General features: G+C 31.6%; 1 protein-coding gene and 1 long non-coding RNA gene across 3 annotated transcripts in view; one reads left to right on the forward strand and one right to left on the reverse strand.

Annotated features, from left to right (window-relative positions):
* The window catches only part of LOC105328369 (uncharacterized), a 29963-nt gene that overhangs the window by 2912 nt on the left and 10492 nt on the right, over positions 1 to 16559 (reverse strand). The window contains exon 1 of one of the 2 annotated variants that reach the window (XM_066078795.1): positions 2858 to 3015. The exons of the other annotated variant lie outside the window; for it this stretch is intronic. The gene's annotated coding sequence lies outside the window, so the exon portion shown is untranslated. Of the gene's footprint in view, positions 1 to 2857; positions 3016 to 16559 lie in introns of those variants that run through there. 2 annotated transcript variants of the gene reach the window in all.
* LOC117685594 (uncharacterized) lies at positions 6062 to 8518 on the forward strand. Its single transcript, XR_004599101.2, has 2 exons — positions 6062 to 6356; positions 7105 to 8518. It is a non-coding gene; the product is annotated as an uncharacterized lncRNA (long non-coding RNA).

The following is a 16559-nucleotide window of genomic DNA, read 5'->3' on the forward strand; positions in this document are numbered from 1 at the left end:
ATTAGACATACAACTTCGATATTACATAAAGCAATTTCCATTTGTCATTTTATAGGGATCGAGTCATTTACCATTAAAAGAATCTTTATTTACAGTTGTATCATATAAGCATTTTAGCTAAGTACAAATAGTTCGCCAATTTATTTGTTGAAATTTATTGGTTGAAATAAGGAATGCTACATATTAGACAATGTTGCTATAGAATATGTTTACTTTCGTTGATTAAACAAATGATATTAGAATTTCATTTTTTCTGCATTTTGGATCCTCGAGTGACCGGCTCCTTTCCACTTGCAACACATGTTTGACAACATTGTTTGATCTTTTTAACGAGGCCGGGTCTAATTTGTTCTGACCTAGATTTTTTAATGAAATTCTTTACATAAATTTTTACCGAAAAAATTATTCTTTTAACGAGGCCGAGTACAGAACGAGTACGCACGCTTTCGCGCAGCGTTTCATTTGTATTGTGACGTCATCTTTTTGCTTGTTTGACGCCATGGCGTGATAGTTTTATCTGCAGATATTCAGCAAAATTTGTTGAAAATGGCTCGTTTAATGCGTAAAATTAATGTTATATTGTGGAATAAACATAACTGTCTCGAAGTATAAGCTATATTTGGGCTCGGGTCGAAAAAGTGAAGAGGGTTCAGCAGGCCAAACCCTCTGTCACGTTTTCTTAACCCGCCTAAATAAAGCTTAATTCATATATTTCAAGACAGTAACCATGTATTTTATATTAATGACCCTTAATATGTGATGTTATATATTTTTTTATTACTTAAATATGTCTGAAGGCTTTAATAATACTATAAAGATCACCTTTTCCGCCTTTGTCAAATAAAAAATAGCCATTATCTGACAAATCTGGGAAATTGGGCATACAAAAATCAACTTTGATAAGACCCCTGGAACAAACCAGGAGGTAAAAAGTTTTTTTTATTTGACAATTTGATGCCTTTTAGCAATAACTTTAATATGTAGAACAGAAAAAGAAATCCCTAGGGCAGAAGTTTAAAAAAATGTGCAAAATTGATACATTTCAAGCGAAATCCCATAGGGTCCTATGTTAAAGATTAACAAACTTTGAGATGACCCCCTAAACAAACGGTATGGTAAATGTCTTATTTTTTAATCTTAAAATAATAATTATATCAGTAGAAATTCAGGTAAAAAATTTCATTAAAAAATCTAGGGCAGAACTAATTAGACCCGGCCTCGTTAAGATGAAAAAATCAGATATTTACCACATCGTTTGTTTAGGAGTCCATCTCAAAGTTGATTATATATTTTATTAATTTTTAACATAGGACCTTGTAGAATTCTGCTTTAAATGTATCAATTTTGCGCATTTTTTTTTTTTACTTTTTTTTTAAACATTCAGACATATTTACGTAATAAATAAATATATAACATCACATATTAATATCTTCAGTTGAAACCATAACGCCATGGCGTCAACCAAGCAAAAAGATGACGTCACAATGCAAATGAAACGCTGCGCTGCGTACTCGAACTGCACTCGGCCTAGGCCTCGTTAAGTCATTGATCTCGGCATTTTCCGTCACTGCGAACAAATTTCAGACTAAACCAGGCCATAATAAATCTAAACCTAGGTTCTATGTGAACGTTTTCTCGCGCCATATTCGACAAGAAGTAGTTGCTTTACAATATCGATCCCGATATTAAATCTCGATTTCGAACCAAAAAAATTCATTTCCGTCAAAAATTTGCTGTCGGGGAGAAAAAAGGGTCTTTTTAAAAAAATTTTTCTTTCTAAAAACTCAGAAAACCGAGCGGCTGGTTTGTAAACCTAAAAATAAAAAAAAAATGCTGGCCTTAGATACATTGTACTTTCATGAAAAGTGTTTAAACAGATTCTAACCAGGCCACTGAACTTTATATTTACACCAATCCAAATTTGACAATTCGAACTCTCGAAAAAAAAAAAAACATCGTTACGATGTCATAGTCATTTTCAAATGATATTAATTCAAAACCATCAAATAAGTGTCATATTTTAATTTGGATGGAAAATCTACTGTTAACAAGGTTATTTTCGCCCAGTGTAATTTTCGCCGTTTTACAATTGCAAACGGTTTCGCCTCGTCTTGAACTCGTCCAGATACAGTTATGTTAACAAAGATATTATAGAATTCGCCAAGTCTTAAATTCGCCCTCTACATGACAACGAGGGCAAAAGAGGCGAATATAGAACAGGGGCGAATATTTCCCGGTATACAGTATTGCAGAATTTTTAAAAATTATTTTTCTCTCTCACAAGAACGCTCTTTCCCATTATGTTCAAACATAACACAACCATTTTTTGAAATGGTCCCTACTAAAAATTTTATTCGATTTTCATATTTGTTTTTATTGATTTTTATATATCTTTAGTCACTCTAACTCATATAAAATTTTCATGAAAATCACAATTGTAGAAGCGAATTGGGTCCGTCGTCCTTAAAATGCCAAAGTTCACGATAGAATTTTATTGATCAGATTAATTTCTCAAATTTGAACATTTTTACTAAGTCTTCTTTGACTTAAAACCCGTACCTTTAAGTCATGAATCAATTCTTAGTTACTCATTTGAGAAACTTATCAGAAATGTATGATATACATGTATTAGTTTAAGCTTAATATGTACATACATAAAAGTAGATACATAGAGTAGTGACATAACAAAATATTTAACATGCAGATAATATTAATTAGAATTTGTCCTAAAACAGTCTTGTTGAAAACATCTGCTTAGTACATATAAAATTATTAACTATTCAAAGTTTAATTCAATGAAACTTTACAGATTGTGCTTTACAAACAATATCAATGTGATAAAATTTCATGTACTCACATGTTCTTGCAATATCCTGTATGTAGATAGGATTATTAAAATATATATATAAAAAAAATATCTGTGCTGTAACAATTGGGGCTACACTTAAAAAGAACCTAATGTGCAAGAAGGCAAACTAAAATATGATCAATAATCCTACGGATTTCCTTGTCTTATATATAATACTATATAATACTTCCTCATATAATATCATTCGTTACCCAAAACAACTAATGATATATATATATATATATATATATATATATATATATATATATATATATATATATATATATATATATATATATATATATATATATATATATATATGTATATATAAAGTTTACATTGATTTCCTATTTCTTCTCTTGTTCCTATATGTTGAACTTTATTAAGTTTTAAGTTAAGTAAGATAATTATTTTACAACTAAATAAGGAAGGTCTTTTCCTTACGACGTCAGAGATCCTATACATTGTACATGTAACTTTCACTTTTGGCCACCAGGAAAAGGGCCAAGACGTCACGAGGATTATACTTGTAATCATGCTTGCGGTTACGCCTACCTTACTTTACCGTCCAACACGTACGACACATTCGCATTGTATAAAACACTGTCAACTTAATATAAGTTTATTTGTTGGGTTCTCCAAAATGAACCCACATGAACCCTAATGATACATATGTATACTGATGAACCTTTATTCATGACACTCCTCCCTCTCCCCATTGATAATAAAATGTATTTGTATCTTAAGATATACGTACCTAAGTGATACCCTAATGAACCTCAATGGTATTAAAGTGAACATTAAATAGTACCTTACTGAATATCAGTGACATCTCATTGAACATTTAAACCTACAGAATGTTTCTGCACTGAACGCCAGTGGCATCCCAATCCGCCCTATTGAACCAAATTGATACTACGATGATAATATTCAAATGTACGTTACGAGCCCTTGTATCCTAAATACACCCCCAAAGAAACCAAAATCTACCTCACAGACTAAAATCAATCCAAAATGATCATCTAATGAATCTCAATGTCTATAATCTTTATCTTTGGACTATGGAACTCTTATTTTCCACTTCATATGGTTTTCAGGTATAGATGCTGATTTCAAAAGAATCTAACTCATCTTTGGCCAACAGAACAAAGTAACAATGTTGGGAGTTAAGATGCTTGAGAAAATCTCTCATTTGACTAGTTGACTAGTGGGACTAAGACTACATGTATTGACTTTTTTCTGGGATGTTAGAACCATTTTAACAAGAGCTTGGACTTTGGATAGTTGTGTCAAACAGATTTGTCTGGCTTTTGAGCTAAGAATACGCAATCGATGCATATTTTGCTTGAAACCGCGTCATTTTAAATTTGTTTGACGCATGGAATAGATAGCTACGCCCTACTGAAAGTCTGAAGGTCTTGTTAAAATGGTTCTAAAATTTTAAACAAAATAAGGTCGTCCCTCAGCCGATATTTGATGTATTGGCTGGACAGATTTTAATATCTCTGTTGTTGTTATTTTAAGGTTTCATCGTTGAATTTAATGGATTTTACCTCCAACCTCAATAGATTCGTGTCCTATATTAACATCAGTGTTTGTGATAAAAAATATGATTTACTTGTCATAGACGACCACCTTGTTACGAGTTCGATAAGTTGTACATGTAGTTGAATTTACTTATTGTGTAGACATTCTTGGAGAAAAAAAAATACACTAGTATTAATGTATTTGATTGTCTTTAGAATGATCTTACAAGAGTTGTAACATTCCGGCCGAGGATCATTTACAAACAGGATATGAGGTGTAAGTTTAATATTTTTTTTTAGCTATTATTTAGATATTTTTGATTGTCAACTCAAATGCAGATACAGTCAAACCTGTTTTAAGGGCCACCTCGGAGAAACTTTGAAAGTGGCCACTTAAGACAAGTGGCATCTTTTTCCTGTTCGCATCCCAAAAGTCATTCACACATTATATAAGTAGTAACTAAATTTACCCATAGTTTATTCTTTGACTTATCATAATGATACCCCCAACTTTTTCAAGAAGACTAAAAAACTATACAATTGTTGCTGTTTTTGAGGTCAGTACGATGATTTAGCTACCCAAGAATATCTATATTCACCGAGCCGGGGCCATGGGGATTATTGTATACTTCGAGGGTAGCTAAATCATCCTGTTGATTGAAAAACAGCAATTATTTTTAAGGTCTTCCGTTTCCACAGAGAGACCTTATACTGATTTTTTTTTCTCTTCTAGACGTTTCTTTAAACTTTAATATCTCGCTTGTTTGTCATTAGTTTTTATTCAAATTTTCAGCGTCTATTGGAAATGACAATAGCTCACTAAAGCACAAAATATTGTGAAATTGCTACTTCCGGTTTTGAGTTATTTCCCTTTGAATATATTTTTAGTGGGTCTCGTGTACCTGCAAAGGCTCCGAGTTGATCCGTAGCAAGTAGTTTTAAATTACAAATCTTTAATGTAGACATCTTGAACGTTGTCCTCATAGTTTTACATGTTTGATTAACCCACGTATACTTTTTAAAAAAATTACATTGAAATTTATGTTTCAAAAAATGTTAAGTTTTGCTTATATCTTTGCTTAATCACTCTAAAAAAAGTTTTACTTAGTAATCATTTTTTACTTAAAATCATATTAATAAGTAATAGGTAATTACTTTACATTTACTTACAAATTTAAAACAATTACTGAACTTCATGTCAATTACTAAATAAAAATATTTTACTTACATTTACTTAATGTATAGAAATGTTTTACTAAGTAATTCCTTTTTACTGATTATTGTTATGAAAAAAGGGACAATCATTTACTAAAAACAAAACATGATTTACTAAGTAATTCCTTTACTGATACTTGTTATGATAAGGAACTATCAAATACTTAACATGATTTACTAAGTTATTCCTTTAATGATATTTGTTATGATAAAGAACTATCATATACTTAAACAAAAAAAAGACTTACTATATAAGTCTATTATGAGAGAGAGAGAGAGAGAGAGAGAGAGAGAGAGAGAGAGAGAGAGAGAGAGAGAGAGTTTGCACACAGACAGGTTGGGCAATACAATAGGAAATTTGAAAGTGACTAGGTTTTCAGAAATGGCATATATCTCCTTTGCTTTCAAAAAGGTATTAATAATAGTGTCTAAACCGCTTTCGTATGCTGTTCAGTGTTTGTTTGTACTTTTACTTTTGTTTCAATGTTACGCTACGCGCGCGCTGATTGGTCGATCAATAGCTAGCCGCCAATTTCACATTCGATGCTGCCATGTTGTCTGCCATCACCGAGATGGAAAAATGAATGAAAATAAGGGAATAAGGCTGTGCACAAGGTAAAAGAATGATTGTCAATGGAGTGTTTACTTTTGGAATATCCACGGCTAAACAGAGGACGAATATAAGTGAATGAATCAAGTCTCAACACCCAAGGCCAGGCCACTACATGAACCATCTCGTGCATGATCATGAGCACGTTTTTGAAAAAGTAAGTGAAGTAATAAAAATATATTCGTTATATGGCAGTTTAAACAGGTTTTGGAATATAAAACGAAAGACGGTGATCTTTTATAATGAGTTTAACAGTTTAAGGCCGTCCCTATGACAAGAGACCAATCCACACTTTACAAAAGTTATCTCCCTTGGCCGCCATCTTTGGGAAAAACCCATACAATTCTCACAGTAGCCTTTGTAGTTTAGAGGATTGTAACTTCGTCATTTGACGTTGGGGCAAACCACACATCAAAGGAATAAATTAATTCCTAAGAGATTTCTTCACAGGACGCCCAAATATTTGGTTGCATAAAGAAGGGAAAAGTTGTTTTTTCCCTTTTGACCTTTGGGTTGACCCCGCAAAGGGGAACAACTTTTGCAAAGTGTGGATTGGACTATGCCGGGTGTTGAATCATGGAAAAAGCTCGTTATTGACATCGTTGTAATGCATGAAAAAATAATTTGAATTCAAAATTTATTTAAACAACCCCAAATTTAGATAATTATCATTACATAGTGTATAAGTTCATTTTATATGACTTACATTTTTATTATTTAAATAAAAGAATTCATGTTCTACTCACATAGTCAGAGTTAGTATTGCAAATTTGTAGCTATATACTGATATAGATTAATAGATGGAGTAAGTATGATATATAATAGGCTAACTTGTTTTTCTTAGAAACTGCTTTAAATTTGAAAAAAAACTGTGCTTATATAAAATCCATTTATCTTCCCAATAGGTGTCTGCCCTGATGACCGGGTTACACAGACCTAAAAAAAACCTTGCATGAACAACTAACTCACTGATTTTATGATCAAATTATGCAAACAAAAAAGAGTGAAAACAGTATTTGTGTAAGACTACGCAGAAAAGCATATAAAGAACAGTGCTGAAGTCTGACCATTCCATTGTGGACATTATTGTGATATTCGGCTATTTGTGTGATACTGTTTATGTGTGAAATTAAATCGGAGAGCACATACAGGAGACTGTCATAAAAAAGACATCAAGAATGCCTTAAAGATTGCCGTGATTAATTGTAATATGACCAGTGACCTTGCAAGGCTTAATTAAGAACTATATGGTTTGAACTTCGCTCATTGTGAACTTTTGTCCAAGTCCATCTGTGCATGCATGTTGTGATCAAACTGCATTCAAGTTTATCAATCTGCAGCAACAAATCATCACCGATTGGTTGAGTACTATTAGTAAAATTTCATTATGGTTTGTTCATCAATTTTGTGTTTATTTTTGAAATTTATAAAATGTGCAAAATTCAAAGTTAATAATTTTTACTCGTGTCCTTTATCTCAAATTTTGCTGCAACTGTTTAAGTTAAACATCTTTGTTAATCACCAGTAGAAGTTATTTGTAAATTGATTAAAAAGCATAGTACATGTATGAGTAACTCATTATGAAATAATTATAAGTGTTTATTAATTGTTTTTATGTTGTAATATCTTAAAGTTGCTATGTTTATCTGTAAGCTTGTGGTAACTGTTTGTCGCAAATTTGCAGCAAACTCTCTGCAAATTTGACGTTGCATTAAAATTTTGTACAAATTAACGTCATTTTATTAATTAATGGGCCTTATTTTCTGCTTTAAGTTGTTAAATATAAAATTATCTGGAATCAATTTAATTTCCTCCTAGGTATATCTATTTTTTCCTTATTTTTATTGTTTTATATGGTTACTTATATTTCCGTGCATGTTTGATTGTTTACAATGTACATATAGTTGTGAGTCATTACATATTTTGCCATGCATATCCTGCAAAATGTTTAAAAATGCAATGTTGAGGTATGTTTTACAACTAATTTTTTGGTTGTTGTGAAGGAAACGAGTGAATTTCCTTTCAAGTGTATATAAAAATGTGAAATACAATTTTTCTATCCATTATTTTTTTTATCAGTAAAGCTTTAAATTGCAATTATTATACCAACAGAATTTCTATATACTAGCTTTTTTAAAGAACTTTCTTATCTGGAAAATTAATTGCAATGCTTATGATTGCTTGAAGTCATTACTGTTTTCTCTCAAGTGCACATTTGTTGTAAATCCCAGCTAGTCAAATTAGCAACCTTGTACACATAACATTTTGTTAGCCAGTTTATTTATATATGTGTTATGGTATTACAGATTTATTGATTTACACAGTTGTCTGGTGTTTTTTTTTCCCTAAAATTTTCTTAGTTCACAGTTATCAGCGAGTGCAAGGAAACAGAATTTTAGACGTTCAATTTTTAAAAACAATGTGACATAATATCTGGAGAATAATATGTCTACAACAAGTAAAAAACAAATGGGTAAACCATATTGGTATGAAATAGGTAAATTATTTAGATAAAATAAGTATTGCTATTACTTAATTAGAGAATATTTTAAAATAAATGAATTTGATTACTTGAAATGAGAATTATATTGAGTAAATAAAAAACATATTTATATACATTTTAGTAATTGCAAAAAAGTAAATAGTCTACTACAAGTAATTAAATTACTTATAACAAAATGATTTTGATTACTTAAAATAAGTATTAAATTGAGTAAATAAAAAACCAATCTGTATATACATTTAAGTAATTGCAGAACTGATGAGTAAAATAAATCATAAGTAATTGTATTAGTGGTATTTACTAATTACGATTCCAATTACTAAAAGAGATTGCCTTTTACTTGCTATTCTGACTAATTGTATTACTTAATATTTATAGTTTTTCTTAATTCAAATTCTTATTTTAAAAATGTATAGTAAAACTTTTTTTAGAGTGATAACTTTTTAGTTGTAATATTTTCTTAAACACATATAGAACAAAAGTTGTGCAGAATATTAAGAGCTTTCATTTGATACCATAAAACAGGGACTATCCCCTAAAATGAGGAGTCTAGATCCATTAAAAGTTTTTGCTTTATAACTCTAAAACGGTAAATTTTTTGATATGGGCGTCGCTGCAAAAATGTTGTTTGTGACTTTATTGATCTCATAAAACTATTTTTGTGCTCGGGTATTGCATAATATGAGGGTAAAGAATAATACGTGTTGACTAGTACTCGCGGAATTTGGCCAAGTTAACGAAAGTCTGTGCGTATAAATGACATAAATTTATCACAGAAAGAATACCAGTATAAATGTTTATACGGGATGCCTTAATTCATAAGAAAACTTTTTTTTAAGTATACATGCTTTTATGTGAGGACTATAAGTCATATTTTGTAAAGTTCTTATAGTGAACAATCCTGTAAAAAGGAGAAACAAAAAATATAAACATTCTTTTTCCATTCTAGTATTACGGATCTAAAAAAAAAAGTTCTGTGTAATACATTTTAGTTATTATACTGCATGCATTTGAAATCTATCTGGGATCTGAGCTGCGTGTGTGTACCATTACGTACGTAACCAAGATCTTGCCCGCGGCCGAGGATATCGATCGCAGCTGGACTACTTTGCGGTCAGCGGTATCTATACATGTACTACACATATGGGTTTATATAGCCGCAAGCACATATAATTGTTTTTAATTTTGAATACATACACATGTAAATGTTTTTTCTTCTTAAATTGAATCAACCGATAGTATGTTTTAAAAATAATATATCGTTCTGTTGATTAATGAAAGCAATGTCATTCCCAATCTTAAGCATAATAGGACATAGAACTTTGGATTTTTCAGTAAAAAAAAAAACAAGATATCTGTGAGCCGATGCTCACTATGGATACCCCCGCTCTGATGTGAATATGCAAAATAAGCAAAGTCGACATTTAACAGAAAGCTGGCATCCGATTGGTACAGAAATATATCCCACAATATGGCATGCCTAAACAAATAACGTGTTAAAATTTCAAGCATCTGCGATAAATAGCTGCTGAGAAATCTTTGAGGAAAATTTGTTTGAAAATTTTGGCTAAAATAAACAAAGTACTCATTTAACAGGAAGTTGACATCCGATTGGTACAAAAATATATCCCACGATATGGCATGCCTTAACAAACACTGTGTAAAAATTTCAAGCATCTGCGATAAATAGCTGCTGAGAAATCTTTGACGAAAATTTGTTGGAAAATTTTTGCTAAAAATAAACAAAGTCATTATTTACCAGAAAGTTGACGTCCGATTGATACAAAAATATATCCCACAATATGGCATGCCAAAACAAATAGTGTGTTAAAATTTCAAGCACCTGCGATAAATAGCTGCTGAGAAATCTTTGACAAAAATTTGTTTGAAAATTTTTGCTAAAAATAAACAAAGTCGTCATTTAACAGGAAGTTGAGGTCTGATTGGTACAAAAATATATCCCACGATATCGCATGCCTATACAAATACTGTGTAAAAATTTCAAGCATCTGCGATAAACAGTTGCTAAGAATTCTTTGATAAAAATTTGTTTGAAAATTTTTGCTAAAAATAAACAAAGTCGTCATTTAACAGGAAGTTGACGTCTGATTGATACAAAAATATATCCCACAATATGGCATGCCTATACAAATATTGTGTAAAAATTTCAAGCATCTGCGATAAATAGTTGTTGAGAAATCTTTGACGAAAATTTGTTTGAAAGATTTTGGTTAAAAAATAAACAAAGTCGTCATTAAACAGGAAGTTGACGTTCGATTGGTACAAAAATATATCCCACGATATGGCATGCCTTAACAAACACTGTGTAAAAATTTCAAGCATCTGCGATAAATAGTTGCTGAGATAAATGCGACAGAAATTTTTGTTACGGACAGACAGACAGACACACAAGGGTAAAACAGTATACCCCGTCTCCTTCGGAGCGGGGGTATAATTAACGTCTATTTAATATGTTTTAGTCAATAAACTGCAAGCATTTCAAATCCTTCTGGGTTCTGTGCGTAATCAATCCCTGCCTGCGGCCGATAAAATCTGTCGCGGCTGGACTACCCAGCGGTCAGCGGTTATCTAATACACATGCGCGATTCGCGTCTTAAATAAACGTTTTTACTTTAGCCGCAAACAAAAGAACAGTTTTTTACTGTTTTAATTTTATGCCATAAAAGTTTCTTCATCTTCAATTGATTTCATTAAACGATAGAATGTAAATAACGAAAGTGTTCTTAAAAAATAGTAATTAAAAGGTGATATTACTCCAAATCAGAAGCATCGTCATACATAGTTCAAGGTGGGTTTGTAAGTCTTAAATATTCTTAAATTGTACAAATAATGATTAATGTATAAGATCAACAAAAAAACCACACAATTAAGATGAAACCTTTAAAGGGGCAAGGTCACGATTTTGGTAAAATTTTATTTTCTGTTTTTATTATTTGCAATGCTTTAGGAGTGCATTTTCAATAATAAATTGAAATTTGAGAGTCAGTCGTAGAGTTATAAGCAAGATACAGAGCTCACCATTCTTTGAAATGTAAACAAGGCTCGTGCCCTGTTTTTGTTTACATAGGTTCAATATACCTGTAAAAAATCTTTTAAAGCTGATTTTGTATTTTCTTACTCATTTTAAGCATAAATAAACAGCGCCTAATGTTTAACACATTCATTTTAGGTCTAAAACGGGAATTTTCACCTTAACAATCAAAATGTAAACAAAAGCTTTGTTTACATGGCAAAGAATTGTAACCTCTGCAACTTGCTTATAACTCAACGAATGACAGTCAAATTTTGGTTGCTTATTAAAAATGTCTTACTTAAGCATTGTAAACATTAAAATCGTCAAAATAATTTTTGACCAAAATCGTGACCATGATCATCCCTCGCACATAGCCGAGGAAATCCCGCGCGACTGGACAAGTGATCCGCTGTAGTTTCTTGTGCTTCTACCTTATCACACGTGCAATTTTATTGATAATTTGTACAAACACCACTATTAAATTTAATTCAACTACCTTAGTTTAAGACGAAACGATAAGTTTATCTTACTTGTACAGTTGATTTAGCATTGGAACTCCGGAGTTAACATCCGATGTACACAAAGTTTTCTTTTAAAAGAGTTGTACAAAAATTTAGCAGTGTGTACAAAGTAAAAGTGAATTTAAAAAATCAAACATTATCTAAGTGTTCAACGTCAAAATCAAATCAATTAGAATCAAAGTTCCGTGTTCATTATTACATGTATGCGGTAGGTGCTGGCACGATAAAAGAATTGTACGGAATTGAGGGATTCAGTGATCATTTCAAAAAAATATTCACATTAATTTTTAAACAATTTTAATTTTTTTTTTATAGATAGCTGGCACTTGATCACTTTTGTAGTTATCCTGTATGATCGTTTGCTTCATTGTAAAAACAAACTCATTGCTGTTAAACGTTTTACGTCAAAGATCTTAAATTTATAATAATTACACATGTATTTGTTCTCATGTTTAAAAGTTAATGAAATACGTTAATTATGCAATACGGTCGGTCGCCGTAGCAATCATCAGAGTAGTGCAAATGTCGACGGTTTCCTTATTTCTTTGAGACACCTTAGAACATAATTCACCTGACTTAACAAAAAAGCAACATATTTGTCTCCCCAAAATAGATGCACTTCTCAAAGTTACACATAATCGACTTAAAACCCAGCAGAATATTTTACATCTGACTTTTTAAAATGGGAGATCGTAAAATTGTAGCCACTCTGAAATAGTAAAGAACAGAAGAAATCGTGTCTTTGTGACTTTCACTCCATCTTATTATTTATGTGTATGAATCCATAAATATTTATTTCATTATATAAAAAGTGTTTTGCTCTCTCTCTCTTACTAAGATCTGCAGATTTTCAGTATCTTTACTTAGAAATCATTTAGTGATACAAATATACACATATCAATAAGGAGAGTGCAAATATACATACATGTACATGAAAAACAATTTAGTAACACGTATATGTGATATGATAGAAATAATTGTAAAACATAGGTCGATATTCCTGCCGCACTAAAGTGGCAAAAAGGATTTTTGATCCAGTGGGAGCTCTGGGAGATTCGTGTATATGGCCTCTATTCCTATATATTGTTGCAGCTGTATGACTGGAAAAAAAAAACCCCTGCAAACTTTTTCATTTTTCCCAAAGCAGGGAGTGGCTGTACAGTTCGTCGATTCTCTTTTCTAAATTTTTTTTTGGGGGGGGGGGGGGGTTGGTCTTTTTGCTTAAATTCACTTAAACTATTATCACTGCCCCCAAAAAATTCAGATAAAAGACTGTATCCTTACCAGTCCTGATTCAAATTCCTCCTTTTATGCAAACAGTCATCATCTATTTATACAGACTTAGAGTTTTCAACACGATTTGTTTATGTTTTGTTTGACAAATTAATGTATATAGTTTACTACCAATCTGCAGTGGTATAAAAAATGTTTGTAGTTTAAAAACGGTAGATACCCCCCCCCCCCTTCTCCTTACATTCGTCAGGGTATGATAGGTATCGATAAGAGGCAATCTTCACATTACCTCTACATTTGCATACAATCGAAATATAACCCCAATTTATCACATACATGCCTTTATCTGTTTTATGAGAGGGGTAACTCTTCAATAACCTGCAGTTGGAGGTTACATAGAAAACAGACATGAATTAACTTGTCTATCAACTTCTGAAGCGTTCCAGTTCATTTTTAAAGCCCTGATTGGGCAGAATTTTTGGTTATGTGAAGATGATCTCCTATGTAAGATGACCTCCTATCAATACCTGTCAGATCCTACCAAGTGTAAGGAGAGGCGGTGGTTTTATAAAGGCTGATTGACAATCCTATCTTGGCTTGAAGCTATAACGGAGGACCTACTCGTTGCTTGTAACGAGCTCGGCTCTAGTTTTATTATATGATTCATATCAAATTGGCTGTAATATCAAGCAAACTTAAAATTTTAGTTTAAAACCATGGCCGAACAAATTGAGAAACGAGATCTTTCATTGGACGATCTATTTTTAGTCCAATGTAGAGAAAATTAAATGTTATTAATATTGACCTCTTAAGCCACGTGCAGGTGAATATTACGGGGTTTTTTTCTAGATTGTTGCAATTAGAGAGCTATAATGATTAAATCAGTTTTTTGTTTTTTTTATTTATAATTGTTTACGCCGATATCGTTGTGTGGAATAAAACTAGTTTACACGTTTGAATACTATGATGCATACCGTACTTTACTTTCTCTACTAATTCTACACTAATTCTTTGTGAGAGAGTGGTGCGTAATATATACCACAATGGATGTTTGGCACAGTTTCCTTCCAGACGAAGCACGGGCTGTCATACTGAAAAAAACCTATAATAGTTGAAACAAACGCACACTTCTGATTGTTTAACGCAATATCTAAACAAAATGTTTTTTTTGTTCAGGGGAAATAAAACTGGACGCTGGTAAAGAGTGGCCGCTGATTGCGGATGGCCGCTAAGACAGTTGTGACTCTAAATGTAAAACAAGTTGTTTTCTAACCTCAGTCTATTAAAAGCGTCTAAATCTAGAACCGAGTGTTATTTTTAATCATTCACAAGGCTCAAATTCTTCAAAATATATTTAATTAACTTTGATTTAACAGCGATCCCTACATTATCATAATAGTAAGTGACAAAGTCGGAAGTTGTTTTTGTATTCAATTGTTGAAGTTATCTAACTAGCAAAAGTGCATCCTTCAACAAATTAAGTAGTTATTCCCGGGATCAACTTTGCAAATTGCAAATTTAAAAGTAATACTATTCAATATAGACTTCACTCAAGGACGATGATATAATAATGAGAATCAAAGGATGACTGCACTTAACGCCGTATTTTGGGTCCTTTTTCAGCCAGTATTGTTCCGTTTATTCCTAGCCCAATTTTACTTCAAGACATATGTTATATAGTTTAGTCATTTTCCAATTGAAAGTTATTGTCATAATAATTTTTAAACTGCTTTGCAATAAAATGATTCATTATTTTCTTACCCTCACTGCTCTGGAGTTCGACTTATCTGCTCTTGATTGAAGATTAGACTTATGCAAATGAATGGGGGGGGGGGGATAATATTGTAATGAGTAATCTAAAATTAGAATAACAGTACTATAACTGGACTCTCTCTCTCTCTCTCTCTTTCTCTCTCTCTCTCTCTGCATGTTGCCATTTTTTTAAGAAGAAAAATTATCTAACATAATATCGGTCAGCACAAATAGCCATTTATCAGTTAATTGATGATCAAAAAACCAGTAGCTGATGTCAACAATTTACATGTTCGAAAAGAATTTAACAAGTAGATTAATAAGTAATGCACATAACCTATAATCCGATAATCTCTTAAAGATATCTCAGAGAAATGAAGTAAATTATCACGCGACTGGAATGAATTGAAATATGCTTGGACATATATTATCGCCTAGCAGAATGCGTGTTATCGTACACGTCAAAGGTTACAAAGTTACCTGTGTTAGAAATCACGTGGTGAATTATATATTATTTTAACATAAGCTTTTATATATATATATATATATATATATATATATATATATATATATATATATATATATATATATATATATATATATATATATATATATAGTTCTTTGTAAATATGAACTTTATATTAATGTGTTTACATTAAGTCGCATTAATTGCTATTCCTATAATTTAAAGAAATATGCCAATTTTTTACATTTATTTCGTTGCAATTTTTAAATGTCCTTAAAAGCAGTCATTCTTTGGTATCGAAAAATTTTGGTATTTGTATGACGGGGGCTTACAGTGTTTGTTATGTTTGCCTTCTTTCCTTCCGTCTCGTGTCTATCCGTCCCTCTGTCCTATTTACGTCCGTGGTAGCACTTGCAAATTGTGAATTTTTTCCTTCCTCATTGTTAAGCTCATTTTCACAGAATCTCTTAAAAAACAGTTTTTATTCAAAGTTCAGACACAATAATAAGAAAATTAGGAATCATTTTTTGAATTATTTGAGGTGATATTAGTAGTTTTGGTCGGGGCATGATCATATCCAATGAAGCCCGATTACTATACATGTATTTATAGTATATAATTTTCAGCAATTCTACGATGAATTATTAAATTATTGAAATAGTTACATTATTTTCATTTCGTATTATTAGACAAACCCCTTCTTGCGCCCCACAGTACGGTATATGTACGTCATTTTCTCATGGGTGAAATATCTACTTGTGGACTAAGCGTTACAAAAGCACAGACAAAGACACTGAAAAATGTTAATGTGTACAGGTGAGAATAATCTAGCTATCTCATAATTCACCTCT

This window comes from Magallana gigas, chromosome 3 (genome assembly GCF_963853765.1).
Source record: "Magallana gigas chromosome 3, xbMagGiga1.1, whole genome shotgun sequence".
NCBI lineage: Eukaryota > Metazoa > Mollusca > Bivalvia > Ostreida > Ostreidae > Magallana > Magallana gigas.